The sequence below is a fragment of the Lontra canadensis genome, unplaced genomic scaffold (genome assembly GCF_010015895.1).
Source record: "Lontra canadensis isolate GAN:19392208 unplaced genomic scaffold, GSC_riverotter_1.0 scaffold75, whole genome shotgun sequence".
Taxonomy (NCBI): Eukaryota; Metazoa; Chordata; class Mammalia; order Carnivora; family Mustelidae; genus Lontra; species Lontra canadensis.
Genome location: NW_022631069.1, coordinates 10,053,297 through 10,069,338, shown reverse-complemented (window position 1 = coordinate 10,069,338; position 16,042 = coordinate 10,053,297). Strand labels below are relative to the sequence as shown.

The 16,042-nt window shown below is 43.8% G+C and overlaps 1 protein-coding gene and 1 pseudogene across 4 annotated transcripts in view; both read left to right on the top strand.

Annotated features, from left to right (window-relative positions):
• Nucleotides 1-16,042, top strand: part of ELAPOR1 (endosome-lysosome associated apoptosis and autophagy regulator 1) — a 69,760-nt gene that overhangs the window by 8,119 nt on the left and 45,599 nt on the right. The gene's annotated exons all lie outside the window — the stretch shown is intronic.
• LOC116881488 lies at nt 1,905-15,061 on the top strand (annotated as a pseudogene).

Below are 16,042 nucleotides of genomic sequence, written 5' to 3'. Positions count from 1 at the left end.
AAAATGAATGCGAAACATCTCAATAATATTGCATGCTGATGGCATTTGAAATGTAGTGTTAAAATTAATTTCACCCGAAAAATATAATTTCACCTGTGTCTCTATACTTTTTCAAATGTGCTTACTGGTAATTTAAAAACCTTGTATGTGGTTCGCATGTTTCTGTGGTCGGTGTTGGCTTGGCTGTGTCAACTGACCTTTGGGCAAGATACTCACCTGTCTTCTTCTCAATTTTTTCATTTGGAAAATGGGGATAATTTATATCTTTTATGGATTGGTGGGAGGATTAAGCAAAATAATGCTTACAGTGTTTTGTAAAATGCATAGCGTAGAGTCAGTGCTTAATGTTGTGTTTGTTACTGTTTTATGATCTGCTTTTTGAAAATTGAGGAATGGGACTGAGCTCCAGATTGCCTTATTCCCTTTTGGCATATTAATACTATTTTTAAATAGCTTTATTATTTTTGTAACAATGGTACATTCTTATTCTAAAATATCAGGAAGTATAGAATGTGAACAAGGATGCAAAACTTACCCAAAATTTCATAACTGGCTAACATCACTATAAACACTTTGTTGCATATTTCCAGACTTCCTTCTATACTTGTAGACTTTCTATACTTCTACACTTAAATGTAGAGATATAAATATCTAATTTTCCATAAATGGGATCATATCATACATGCTGTGTCATAACCCTTTTTTTCATGCAAGAATTTGCAAAAGACATCTCTATTTGTTAATAAATATAGGTCTAACTTCATCATTTTAAAGGCTACATAGAGTTCTGTAGCATGTATAGCATATAATCTATTTAATCAACCAATTCAGATGGCTTCTAAATCCTATTGCTCTCAACAATACTGAAATGAATGCTTTTGCATATATATTTGTAAACATTTGCTCAATTGTTATCCTGTTAACTCCTTAGCTATATTCCATACATGAAGATTCCTTGATCAAAGAGCACATATATATTTTTAAAGGTTTTATTTATTTATTTGACAGACAGAGATCACAAGTAGGCAGAGACACAGGCAGAGAGAGAGAGAGGAGGAAGCAGACTCCCCATTGAGCAGAAAGCCCGACTCGGGGCTCAATCCTAGGATCCTGGGATCATGACCTGAGCCAAAGGCAGAGGCTTTAACCCACTGAGCCACCCAGGCGCCCCACAAAGAGCACATATATTTTATATTGCTCCCTATTATCCAATTTCTCTTTTGGGGAAATTGCATCAATTTTATTTTCCATGAACTCTGCATGTCCTCACCTTTTCTCATATCTCTGGCAATATTGTCAATCCTTTCAAACTTGACAAATGGGGCGGTAGGCAACACACACACCCCTTTGTTTTTGCTTGGCCCCTAGCTGAAGGACCCCTCCTGTTTCAAGAAGGACCCAACCTAGAGCTCCCAAGAGACCTTAGAGTGTTTCTCGAAGCTATTACTGCAACTGAGGGACAGACTCTTACTCATTCTATAGCAAGCAATACAAACAAATCCCTATACATCAGTCTTTTTCTAAATTGCTTCTCAGCTTCTTCTCCCTCCACCAGCAAGCAGTGTTCTTGGCCACGCTGCCTCCAGCTCCCCTCTCCCCATGTAAATGGCCCTGGGGAGGAACTGGGCTTGGAAAGCAACTTGATACTCCCAAATAACCAATGCAATTGACTTGCAAATTCGGTTCAATGATATGAAAGAAAAGCAGAAGATATGACAAGGAGACCTAACTGTAGATCGTGGATCTACCCTAGGTGGTAGATGGGGAAGGTGACAGCTGGCCTCTCTGAGGAGCAGGTTTAAGCAGCGAGCTGAATGAAAGCTGTGGAGAAGTTTGGCAGGTGAAAAGGAGTGGACAAGCTTGCAGGCAGGAAAGAGTCTGTGCCGCTTTCTCTTCCCGTCCGAGGCGCTTTGGGAGCCGCGGGCTTCGGGGCAGACATGGCCAAGTCCAAGAACCACGCCACACACAACCAGTCATGAAAATGGCACAGAAATGGCATCAAGAAACCCCGGTCCCAAAGATACGAATCTCTTAAGGGGGTAGACCCCAAGTTCCTGAGGAACATGCACTTTGCCAAGAAGCACAACGAGAAGGGCCTGAAGAAGATGCAGGCCAGCAACGCCAAGGCCATGAGTGCACGTGCCGAGGCTATCAAGACCCTCGTCAAGCCCAAGGAGGTCAAGCCCAAGATCCTAAAGGGCAGCAGCCGCAAGCTCAATCGACATGCCTACATCGCTCACCCCAAGCTCGGGAAACATGCTCGTGCCCACATTGCCAAGGGTCTCAGGCTTTGCCGGCCAAAGTCCAAGGCCAAAGCTCAAGCCAAGGCCCAGGCTTTGGCTGCGACTCCAGCTCCAGCTCCAGCTCCTGCTCCTGCTGCAACTCGGACTCCCAAAGGTGCTCAGGTCTCCAGTGTAGAGGCTTCTGTCTGCCAGTGTGAGGACAGAAGGACTGGTATGACCCCTGGGCTTCTATCCGCATGGGGCTGGTGTCCTCTTGTGCTATTTGTACAAATAAACCTGCGGCAGGATCTGTTAAAAAAAAAAAAAAAAAGAAAAGAAAAAGAGTCTGTGCCTAGGAGACAGGGAGAAGGCCAGTGTGGCTGGGCAACATCAATTTACACTTGCAAAATGAGAAATGTATATCCCCATTTTGAAGTTTCAAAGCTATTAAAAGAAGGTATCTTAAGCAAAAGTCCCAGAGGGCATTGTTTATTTAAAAATTGTTATTTATTTTTCCATCATAAGGTAATATATGCCCATAATAATAGCTTACATTTATTGAGTTCCCCAAGTGACCTACAGGCAGGAACCCATTTGGTCCTTATAAGAACTCTGTGAGGTAGGCACCCCACCTCCATTCCACTCCATCCCTCTCATCTTGCTTGCTCCACTCTCTCCCATAGCCCTCTCGGCCCTCTGGCATGTAGTTTACATACATACATCTGTGTGCACACACATACAACATTTTTTTTTAATTGTTCATATTTTCTGACTAGAATGTAAACTCTGTGAGGGCTGGTATTCTTGTACATTTTAATCATTTCTAATTTCCCAATGCCTGCCACAGAGAGATTAGCCTGCCAGAGGTTACTTGACTGGAAAGAGAGCAGGAACTCAAGCGGCTGGGCTCTTCCCCACCGTGCTATTTTCTGCGTGTCAGCCCCAGTTGTGCAAAGGGTAGAAGCCTAGAAGTAAAAGTTTCCCCTCCCCGCCCCTCACAAGTCCCCAAAGGCTAACCTCTGTCAGCTCCTGCTTTGATATTCTTCTTGAAATATCTTGTGCCTCTACAAGCACATCTATTTTTTCTCCTTCTCTACAAATCAGATCAGAATATGTGTCCTGTTCTCTATTTTATTGTTTTCCTTACTACAGATCCACATCTTTATTTTTAACAGCTCCATGGTGGTTTGTGGTAAACATGTGCCGTGATTTGCTAAAGCAAATTTGATGACTAGGTCAATTCCAGTCATTTATATGGTAACAGAGCTGCAGTGACTGTCCTCCTATGTGTACTGAGGCAACTTGTCTGAGTCTGTCAAAGAGTCCAAGTGTTTAGCATTTTGATAGAGGTGTGCCAGGTTGGGAGCATGGATTTTTAAAGACAGCATTAGCCTTCTCCATCTGCAGTCAGATGGAGGAGGGAGGCCTTGTCTGGGAGGGCCCCCGCCACTCTCTTCTCCCCCAGGAATCACAGAGACCTGGAGGGCCGGTCTGCAGAGCCTGTCGGCTCTATCAAGCTGCCAGCTTTTCCCAGTCAGGACAGATGGGCCTGATGGCTAATTCTGCCAGATTTTCAGAAAATAATTTGGTCCAACTCAGAGCTCTTCCTCAGTCTGTATCATTCCTCTAGTAAAGTGATAAAAACTGTGCCGTTTGTCACATTTCTTCCTAAGCTATCCTTCTATGTCATACCAGATAAAGCACAGAACAGATAATTATAGTTAGTGCTTGACAGCTGCCAAAAGAAAATATATTTTTCATACTTCCTAGCTCTGTGCTTTTCAAAATCTTTTTAAATCTGAGAACCCTAATGTGAGGTTATCACCCATTCTTCTCCTTCGATTTGACACGTGTCATTAAAAGCATTTTTAAAAAGACCCACAGAACTCTGCAGGGTGGAAAAAAATAAATAAAGTGGCTTTCAGAGGCCTAGGACATGATTTTCTAAATCAGAATTGTGCTGATGATACAATAAAATGCAAAAACCCGTAATAATAATTGGATTTTAATGTAATAAGCCTGCGTCCTTATTGGAATGCCCCTCTTCTTACCCCATGCACAACAGTCAAGGAAAGCTGTTTCTCAATTAGAAAGGAAACTGAAATTGGCTAATTTTCTGCCTGAAATTGATTACTTTGCCCTCCAACCTCAATCACATGAAGATAAAAGAGTAGCAAGTAAGCCACCAAGAGAAAAGATAAAAGGAAGCATCAAGTGTATCCATTTGTTTGACTTGCTTCAGATTCTCCTAAGGGTGATGCTGGCTCAGGACAGCACGTCAGAAAAATCAGGTGCGCCCAGCCTGCTCCATAAATCTTGAATTAATGGCTCAATTTATTTTCCTTGTAAAACATTTTTTTTTTTTAAAGATGAGGGCTAGAGCTTCCCTTTGCAAATATTGAGCTATATAAATCATCCATACAAGAAAGGAAAGGGCTATGACCAAACACAGAATAAGAAACAAGGTAGCAGGAAGTCAGAAGGAAACAAAGAACTATGGGGAGGGGGAGAAGGCATATTTTTAAAAAAATACATAGAGTTTTTAGTCCTGGATTATCCAAAAGATGAGTCCTGATTTTTATATTCACCAGCTCGTTTTTCTCGAATGGAGATAGATTTGGGTAACATTTCAGAAGAATGGGTGATCATGGCCAGTGTGCTTTATTGTCTTTGATGTAATTATCATTTTAGTCAGATGATGAGCAAACAATGGGGGTGGGCATGAATGAAGATGAGCAGATAAAGGTGATGTCACTGGGCATATGCCACAAATTTTCAGGAGCTTCTCTGAAAGATGAGACATCCTCTTGATTTTTAGATAACTTAAAAATCTCGGGTTTTTGTTTCTAATTATGATTGATACGCCATTAAAATCCCTATTTTATACTCGCAGAAACTGAGGACCAAGGAGATCAACAGGTTGGTTCATTCTGGGGAGTGTCGTTTAGATATAAAACTGTGACCTCAGCAAAAGCTGGTGTCAGGGTAGATCTCAGTGGCCACCCAGACAAAGGCAACGTCACAGGCTCCCTAAGACAGCCGGGTGAGCGCTTACCCTCAAGTGGGTCTTATTGCTTAACAATTACCAATGTTTTAAAGATTTATTTATTTATGTATTTGACAGACAGAGATCACAAGTAGGCAGAGAGGCAGGCTTGGAGGGGGGGCAGGGGCCGGCAGGGGGGAAGCAGGCTCCCCGCTGAGCAGAGAGCCTAATGATCATGACCTGAGCCTAAGGCAGCAGCTCAACCCACTGGCCACCCAGGTGCCCCACAACTACCAATGGTTTAAAAAAATACTTTTACCCCAGAGAATGAGAGGCTCCCTATTTATGGAGTGGACCCCTACAATTGGGGTAAAAAGTATTCTTTTTTAAACTTTGTAACTGTGAAGCAACCTGACAGCCCCATTGTCTCCAATACTCATTTCCTCCGGTGACAGATACTGTTCATATTAGTACCTGGTCCCAGAAAACAGTGATCATCAGAGTACTCACAGTTTGAAAACATTAATGACAGATTTCCTCTAGAGATCATGGGCCATTGTCAAGTTTTCTCCGTACTTATTTTTTCCTCTTATATTTTTAATCCTCTGAAATTTGAAATAATTCATCCACCAGGTATTTTTTGAACGTCATGGACTGGAAAAGAGACATGGGAGAATTGTAGGACATGAAACTGACACGGATGGCACTTACAGCCTTTCGAGGAACAAGCAGTTACAGAGATCAGTGCATGAGAGAATGAGGCCAGAGAGGGAGGAGCAGCAGGCAGAGCAGTCTCTGGAGACTGGCTTTGTACCCTGGGTACAGCTTCACCGGCTGTCAGACTCATTTATCAAAGGAGCTAATCATATTTATTTATTTATTTTTATTTTTATTTTTTTAAAGATTTTATTTATGTATTTGACAGACAGAGATCACAAGCAGGCAGAGAGGCAGGCAGAGAGAGGGAAGCAGGCTCGCCACTGAGCAGAGAGCCCGATGCGGGGCTCGATCCCAGGACCCCGAGATCATGACCTGAGCTGAAGGCAGAGGCTTCAACCCACTGAGCCACCCCGGCGCCCCGAGCTAATCATATTTAATTTGAAGCATTTTTGTGAATGTAGAAATGAGAAATAAGATGTGCACAGTATGACTCTTTGTATTTGTTTGCTAGGGCTGGGGGTCCTAAAGCAACAGAAATCTATTCTCTCACAGTTCTGGAGGCAAGAAGTTCAGGTTCCAGGTGTCATGGTGCCATGCTCTGTCTGATGGCTCTAGGGAGGAATCTTCTTTTCTCTTCTTAGCTTCTGGTGGTTGCTGGCAATCCTTGGCAGTCCTGGCTTTGTGGCTGCATCACTTCAATCCCTGCTCCGTTGTCACATGGCCTTCTCCTCCTGTGTCTCTGTGTCTTCACATGGCCTTCTTATTAAGGACATCAGTTACTGAAGTTAGGGTCCATCCCTACTCTAGCATGACCTTGTCTTAACTGATGGTATCAGCAAAGACCCAATTTCCAAGTAAGGTTATACCTTCTGAGGCTCTGAGTGGACACGAATTTTGGAGGGACACTATTCAACCACAACAACATCACATTGTAAGTTCTCAGTAAGTCAAAGTGATTATGGTTATCAGAAGCCAAAGTGCAAATGAACAGAGAAAAATTATTTCAGTATGGGCTGGAGTGGTTAAGAGAGCGTCTCAAAAGACGTGAGGAAGTCAAGCAGGGCCTTAGGGAAAAGGTAACGTTGTTTGATTGATTGATTGATTGATTGATCGGAAGATTTATTTATTTTAGAGAGAGCACACACATGAGTGGTGGGGGGTCGGGTGGGGAAGAGCCCAAGTGAGAGGGAGAGAGGATCTCAAGCACACTCCCCACTCAGTGGGGAGCCCCATCCCACCACTCTGAGATCATGACCTGCCAAAATCTAGAGTTAGATGCTTAACCGATTGAGCCACCCAGGTGCCCCTAGAGAAGTGGTAATATTTAGATAAGAACTGAAGGTGAAGGAGGGTCTATCGGGTGGGGAGAATGGAGTATGAATATTTTAACACCAAGGTTACTAACCTTGTAAAATCAGCTCTTAATGAGACAGAGATCTCCTCTGGTCCAACAGGAATTAAAAACTATAATCTTTTTCTGAGTTGATAAGCCCATATGTTATGTATTTTTATCTATTATCTACTTCTTTATAACAAATTACCCCAAAACTTAGTGGTTTAAAAAACCAAACATTCATGATCTCAGTTTCTGTGGGTCAGGAATTCAGGCCTGGCTAAGCTGGCCGAGTCTGGCTCAGAGTCTCTCATGAGGGTATGGTCAAGAGGTCAACCGGGGTCGCAATCCTCAGAAGCTTGTTTAGATCTGCTTCCAAGATGATCCACTCATGTGGCTGTTAGCAGGAATGAGTTCCTCGCCTTCTGGGTCTCTCTCTGGAGCTGCCTGGGTGCCCTCATGACATGGCAACCAGCTTCCTCCAGAGAGGGTGGTCAGAGACAGAGAGTGGGGAGGAAGCCTCAGCCCCTTTTATGACCTACTCTCAAAAGTCACACACCAGCACTTTCGCCATGTTCTTTCTGTTCATTAGAAGCAAGTTGCTGGGTGACTCCAGCCCACACTCCGGGGGGTGGAGGGGGAGAGGATTAAACTCTCTCTTCCTTGGAGGAACATCCAAGAATGTGTGGGCATATTTTAAAAGCACCACATCACAGCATATCATGAAATCATCCATTCCTTTTGCTGTTGGACTAGTTTCCTAAATTTGATGTTCCTATATCTCCATGTTGTTGTTGTTATTATTATGTATCAATACAGTAATCATTTTGGCCTATCACAGTGTGCCTGACACTGTGCTTGCAGCTGGGAGTTTGGAATGGATTTGCCTGATGCTTGCCTTAAAGGAGTTTACAGTCCAGTGGGAAGGGGAATGCGTTATAAGTATAATGCACTCACGTAAGAGATAAAAGTTAATATAAACAAAAGGCTTTGGGTTTGGACTATAAGAGGGAAACTGCAGAAATCAGAGACAGCTGTAGGCGTAGGTGGCATCTGAGCGCCTAGGGTACCATCCTAAGCTTAGCCTCCTCCCAGTAGATGCTGGACAGGTCACTGGGGTGGGACATTCTACACCAGGAGATGGGAATGTGCAGGGCTACGTATGGGAGAATTTCAGGTTGTCCAGGATGGCTTTCATGGAAGGGGTAGGAAAGGGATTGGGAAGGTGGATTGAGGCAAGCCTTGGAGGACCTTATAGAATAGATAGTGTTAGAGAGAAAGATTGAACCTGATTATGAATACATTAGAGAAGTTTTTTTCTAGAGAGTAGTGAATGCTTAGATAGATGTTTCGGAGAATAGGAAAAACGCTGGACCAGAGAAACAAATGTATCTGTATGTATGAACTCATTCATTCACTCATTCATTCATTCAACAAACTTTTTGCAGACCCATTATGTGCCAGACATTGTTTGTAGTCTAGTGGGATATATATACATATACATATATACATATATATATGTGTATATATATGAATGAAATCATATATATATATATGTGAGATCATATATATATATGAGATAAAATTACAACTGTGACAACTGCTAAAAAAAGAAAGTACACATATTAGGGGATTTGACTTGAGCAGAAAGTTCAGGGAACTCTTAGGGTAGCCATAACCCAGCTGGGGTCTAAAGGATGTTCAGGAATAGGCAGCCATGAGGGGTAAGAATCAGCACAAGCAAAGGCCCTGAAGTGAGTACAAAGGACTGGAAGAAGGCCAGTGTATTGTGAGGAGCAGAAAAGGAGGGAAGGAGAACATGATGAGCAATGAGGTAGGAGAGGAAGGTAAGCAAACCGTGAATGGCCTTATTTTAATTAAGTAATTAATAGTGCCTCCACCTATAAGGACTTCACTTTTCAGGAAATATTCTATCAAAATAGTAGAATCCAAACATAAGATGAATATTATGGCAGGAAAAAATACAATTTAGAATGACAAATACAGAAAGAATAATTAAATGAATATATAAATATTATAGAAGCAAAAGAACTGGAAAATTGACCCTGAGCTCCCTGGTGGTCAAGGTAAAAGATGAAAACATTACAGGACATGTAGTGCTCCGAGCCCATTAAGAAAACACATGAGAAGATTATTTAGCAGGCAGATGCAACAGAACCATGTACTGATGGGCAAGCTGTGGCATGATGGCATGAGAATAACAGATTAGGAACATCAGAGGAAGACATTGCAGAGAGATTCATTGATTAGTTAATTTAACTGCTGAAACTCTATAGTATCTGTGGAGACTATTATGGGACCACTGATTATGAGTTGTCTCATATATGTATGTATATATGAAGTAGATATGGAATGTAGCTTCTTTTTAAGCCAGGATAATTTCCTTTGGTGTCAAATTGAAATAGCAGGGGATATGATGTTTAATTCCTCTCTGTTAACCATTATTGAGGTTGGTAGTATGGGAGTGGGAGGAAAAAAAGATGGCTTGTTGATCAGTGAGTATAAAAATAAAGAAGTAGGAGATCTGTCCTGATTCCTCCTGCGACTACTAAAAAGCAGGAGGATCATCTAAGGCCTTCCTGGAAATTAGAGAGAACAGCATCCTGGCTTTAATTTCTTCCACCAAATTTCACTCTTGGACCCAGGCCACTTCTGCTTTGGCAAAGCAAGAGGTGCTGATGTGAACCGAGTTCCCAGTGATGGAGCCCCAGGCTGGTCCCCGGGGAACCTTTTGAGATTGCTGTATGCAGTGGCTGCCAGAGCCCTAGGCGCTGTCAGGTGCCTGGCCGTGGGTGGGGGGATGTGGGAGGGGGCAGAGGAACCCTGATACCAATTTTAGTACCACATAAAGAAGGCTTTCATTTTCTACTTTGTAGCAGAAGCCATCTGCAAAAGTGAACTCAGGCAAATGGCTTGGAGCTGAGCATTCTGCCTGGGGCCCTGTTCTTTCTTGCAGTTCCCCTTCCCACCCACCCTCCAGCCCCAGGTCACCTCTCTTTCTCACAATGGACAATATTACAGTTTCCCAAAGGAAAACATTGCAGGGGGCGGTCAGTGGCACTGTTCCCTCCTCTTGCTTTAGCTTCAGGTGTTTGCCGATTTTCTGCTACAAAGTCTCGCGACCTCCTCCAGGCAAAGCCTGGTGGTAGAAAGCTGGTTTGGGCCCCACGCAGGCCTTTGCCACCTCCCAGGGCTCCGGGCCTCTCCCCTGGGGGCTGGCATCATCTGGCTGCCACCCTCATCTGCCACCAAGACCCTCAGAAAGAAAAGTGACTTCCTTTGAGAATCAGGTCATCTAGGAAAGGGTTGCTGAGACCTTAGAGGTCACCCACCATAAAGGGTGGCCTCTATGACAGCCTCCTCGGTTTCTGGATAGGAAACAGCTATCCGTTCAGTTGGCTGCTGCGTCTCCTGCTCTGGTCTTTTCTTCATGAGCATGTAGACACAGTTCTGCAGAGCTAGTCGATTCCACCTTTATCCTTACTTCATGCAACTTGGAAGCCCTCTGGCAACTTTCAAAGCATCTTGCCCACCTCCTCCTGGAGAGGACTGTCTGTTCGCCTTTCCAGGTGGAAAGTCCTTGGGTGTGTGTTGTCAGAGCTTCTCCCAGGGATGTCCCAACATTTCCAGCAGAGGAAAGAAACAGATTTAAGTAATTACCTCCAGGCACTCTCTCTCCTCCCTCCTTTTTAGAAGTACTGGAGTAATATAATTTCTCAACATAAAAAATAGTAACAGTGGTTGGACCTGGAAGGCGAGGTTTCTGGAAATCCTACAACTACATAGGTGACCTCCCCACCCTCCAAAAAAGACTGAGCCGATCTCTCAGTCCCCACCTACTCTCCACTTCTCACATCCCCCAAACAAACAAACAAAAAAAACAACCAGGCCAGCTTCCTGGTTTAGTGTGGGGCGGGGGCTCCTGGCTTTAGCTGGTGTTCAATGATGGGGAGGACTTCCTAGAGCCCAGATTGATGGCCCCACCCTAGCAGTTCTGATTCAGCCGGTCAGTGAAGAGCCCTAAGAATTTGCATTTCTAATCCAAACTGATTGGGCCTTTTGGGTCTTGGGACCACACTTTGAGAACCACTGATTTAAATGTAATGGAAAGGATAAGAGCTTTGAAGACAGGTGGGTCTGGCCTTGAGCCCCAAACCTGCTGCTTACTCACCAGCTGTGTGACTTTGGGGTATGTGCCTGCACATCTCCGAACTAACGTCTTCATTCATTCTTAAAATGGGGTAAATAATATCTACCCCACAGGTCATTGATCTGAACACGTATTTGTTGTATGAGTATTTCAATACTGCGTTCTCAGCTGGGTGGTGGGGACATGACAATGGATGAGACAGTCTTTGAAGTGAAGGACTTGGGGTGGTTGTGAAATTAAAAAGATAAAACTTGCAAAGGTCAAGCACCCTGAGAGATGCCTAATAAATATTCACTTCATTTCCCTCATAGGAGAGAACATGATTCTACTTTTTGGGTTTGTTTATTTTTTGTTTTTTTAGAGGAGGGTGGGGGATCCAAAAAGTCATTTTCAAATTTTGTAGCATGAGACCTAGAGCAATAATTCTCTTTGATAAGATAGAAAATTTGAGGTAAAGGGGCTCCTGGGTAGCTTAGTTGGTTAAGCATCTGACTCTTGATTTCAGCTCATGTCATGGTCTCAGGTGAGAATGAACAAGCCCCTCATTGGGGTTTGCATGGAGTATGGAGGCTGCTTAAGATCCTCTCTCTTCCTCTCCCTCTGCCCCTTACCCCACTCACACTCTCTCTCAAAAAAAAATCCCCAAAACAAATTAAAAAAAACCCAAAACTTCAAAAATTGAAAAAATAAAAAGAAAAGTTGAGGTATGTATGTTAGTGTACGTCCTATGTCCTCCAGCACCTCTGAATGTGACCATATTTGGAAATAGGGTCTTTGTAGATTGTGGTCAAGTTAAGATGAGGTCGTTAGGATGGGCCCTACCCCTATATGGCTGATGTCCTTATCTAAAGAGGAAATTCGGACACAGATAAAAACGCACACACACACACAGGGAAAATGCCATGTGAAGACTGGGGTTATGCTGCCACAAACCAAGGAAATCCCAGGATTGTTGGCCATCACCAGAAGCTAGGAGAGAAGCATGGAACAGATTCTCCCCTTCTTGTCCCATAAAATGAAAACTGTACCGGTGCCCGTATATGCCAGAACAGCCTTGATCATATTTATATCTCCTTACCCTATCTGTAGTGAGTATTTTTAGCTGAGTTACTCTGAGGTGAAGCGGGAAAACATCTCAAAGTGTTATGGTGAGGGCATAGTGTCGGAATAGAGAGAGGGGGTAGAAGTAAGTAGGGACCAGAGAGCAGAGTGAACCTTGGGAGGTGTCTGGTGCTTGGTCTGAGGGCAATGATGGGGCAATGGTACATTCTGTTGTGCAGTTCGATGGGTCATGCTGGCTGTGGCCTGGAGAGTGGCTTGGAGGCAAGAAGGGAGCAAAGCCTGGGAGACAGTGAGGAGGCTCCTCTAGGTGAGAAATGACTGTGTTTTTACTTCAGTGGTAGCAGTGTGGATGGAGAGAGGTGGACTGATTCGAGAGATATTGTGAAGGTAGAAAACACACTTCCTGACTTGAACAGGGGCTGAATGTAGCAGTTTAACCAATATCAGAGCAAAAAGGCAATGCCAAGACTGGTTATTTTATTTTTTCAAGTGTTTGGAATTTTTCTTTGTTTGTTTGTTTCTTTCTTTCTTTTTAAAAAGATTTTATTTATTTATTTGTCAGAGAGAGAGCACAAGCAGGGGGAGCAGCAGACAGAGGCAGAGAGAGAAGCAGGCTCCTTACGGGACTTGATCCCAGGACCTTGGGATCATGACCTGAGCCAAAGGCAGCTGCTTAACCAACTGAGGCATTTAGGCATCCCCAAGTGTTTGGAATTTAGTAAATATTTTAAAGAAATAAGTAAAGCTAAATATTTAAACATTTCAAATGCACATCAAGTAAAATGTACATTTATAAAAATATACATTTATAAAAATATAAACATCATTATCATTCTAGTATAAATTGTTAGCAGATAAAATTAAGGAAAAGAAACCCTATAAACCCTGAAGACCAGTATTGCCACCACAGTGGAGGATGGTGTGGAGCACCAGTGGGTGAGAGGAGTTGAAAACTGTTTTTAAATGTTGGAACTGACATGCTTGAGGAACACCCAAGGCAGTTAAAGATAAGGATTAGGAGCTCCAGGGAAGGGCTGAGCTCAAGGTGTAAACTTGGAATCATCAGTCCATGAAGACAATTGAAACTTCAGAAATAGCTTTGTGTAAGAGATTTGAACTGAGCTTTAGGAAAGACTAGGATTTTAGTTGAACTAGAAAATGCAAACACAGAGGGAAGGATTTACAAATGGAGGGAAAGAGCAAAGCCAAGAACGCCGTGGCATTAGGGATACACGGATTGTTAGCGGTGTGCCGGTCAAGGTCTAACAACCTGCTCTTCAAAGGTGAGGGGAAGGGCTCTTTGGTGGCTCAGTGGGTTAAGCCTCTGCCTTCGGCTTAGGTCATGATCCCAGAGTCCTGGGATCGAGCCCTGCGTCAGGCTCTCTGCTCCACAGGGAGCCTGCTTCCTCCTCCTCTCTCTCTCTCTGCCTGCCTCTCTGCCTACTTGTGATCTCTGTCTGTCAAACAAATAAATAAAATCTCAAAAAAAAAAAAAAAAGGTGAAGGGGAAACCCTGGTTTATCGTGTTTGCTGATTTCCAGGGTATAAATGCTCCCATCCAAGTTGGTGTCCAGCTATCAGTGTCCCTGAGCATGGGGTCGGGGACAGATGAGCACAGTCAGCTGTGGGGAGCTCCTGCTAGGAGCAAGTGAACGTAGCACACATCTAGACACAGTTCTAATGGGGAGGGAGGGTTCTGCCGGGAGTAGTGCTGGGGGTAGTGCTGGATACGTTTTAGAGGTAACATGGACGGCTAGGGTGGCTGCGAAGACAGAGAACAAGCAAGTGTTGACGAGGGTGCAGTCACTGAAACCTTCATGCTTCTGGGAATAGAAAACGGTGCGGCCAACTATGCGAGGTGGTTGGGCCATTCTCAAGAAGTCAAACATAGAGTTACTGTAGGACCGAGCAATTCCACTCCCAATTATATTTCCAAGAGACTTGAAAACAGACATTCACTCCAGAACTTGGACACGGATGGTCATAGCAGCATTATTCACCATAGCCAAAAAGTGGAAACATCCCAAATGTCCCAGCGAGGAATGGGTAAATAAAATGTGGTATATCCATACAATGGAACGTTATTGGGCCATAGAAAGGAATTACGTACTGATACGTGCTACCACATGGAAGAACCTCGAAAACACTAGGCTGATTAAGAGAAGCCAGATGCAAAAACTGCCTATTAGGGTTCCCCGGCTGGCTCAGTTGGTAGAGTGGGAGACTCTTGATCTCGGGATCATGACTTCAAGCTCCACATTGGATGTAGAGATTGCTTAGATAAAATTAAAACAAAACAAAACAAAACCCAAAACCACAGAGGGCCACCAGGTGTATAATTATATTTATATGAAATGTCAGAAACAGGTAAATCAACACACACGTACAAAGTAGGCTTGTGGGTCCCAGGGGCTCGTGGAGGGGGAAGATGCAGAGTGAGTGCTGCTGGGTAAGAGTTTGAGGACTCTTAAGCCCCAGATTAAGAAACAGTGTTCTAGTAGACTGTGGTGTCGCAGCCGATCAGATATGTTTGCTCCATTGGCGTTCCAGAAGCCCTGTCTGTTGACCTGGCTCTCCCGGCTGGAAGTCTGTCCTCCGGATTCGAATTCTCCATCATCAACAGCTAACACATTTGAACACTACGGTGTCCTTGGAGAGTTTTGCACAGGCCAGTACCTCGCTGCCCTGTTTCTTTCATGCGTGATTAGAAGCTCAGGTAAAAAAATTTAACGGAACATTTTGATCTCATTAGAAAAACCAAGAAAAGCACATCTTTGAAACATAATCTCATCAAGCCATGCCTTGTAGACAGATGTGTGTATGGAGCTCTCAGCTATCAGAGAGGGATTGGAATTTATAAAGGGACATTTTGTTTCCTGGCGACAAAGCCATTTCAATCCTAGGGATGTTTATAAGCAATACGGAAAAGCTCTCTGCACCTGACAGGCTGGCTGGAGGTACCAAGCGTCTAAATGTCAACGACCAGCCTTTCTCCTGGAGAGATTAGCTTTGGTGGTGGGTGGGGGGGTTGTTGCTGGGGAAGAAAAAGAGGGAAAAGGACAGATGTTATTTCATATGTATGAGCAGACTGGGATCAGAGGGTGAGTCGGGATAGGCGGTAAACAGCAAGGGGAACCAAGGAGGGGGGTCTACCTCCTGCTGTCATCATTGCTGTTAGGCCACAAATGTCTCCTCCTCACAGCCCTATTGCCAGGAAGAGGAGGGACGAGCCGGGGCACCCCCTCCATGAGCTCTTTCCAGGCAGGGTCATGGCAGCCGCTGCCTTTTTCTTTCTTTTGTTAGCCAGTTTACAAAGAGCTTTCCTGAACATCATCTCCTAATTGTCCCGAGAATTTGCTGTTATTCAGTTTGGGTGGATGGGTGAGATCTACTTAATCATCTTATAAACAAACAAACAAATAAATAAAATAAAATGTGGGGCCCCCCGGGGGCTCAGTCAGCTGAACGACTGACTGTTGATCTCAGCTCAGGTCTTGATCTTAGGGTTGTGGGTTTGGGCCCAACGTGGAGCCTACTTAAAAAATAGATAATAATAATTAGTTAATTTTAAAAAATCATCTTAGCAGGGCACTGTCATCCCTATTTTG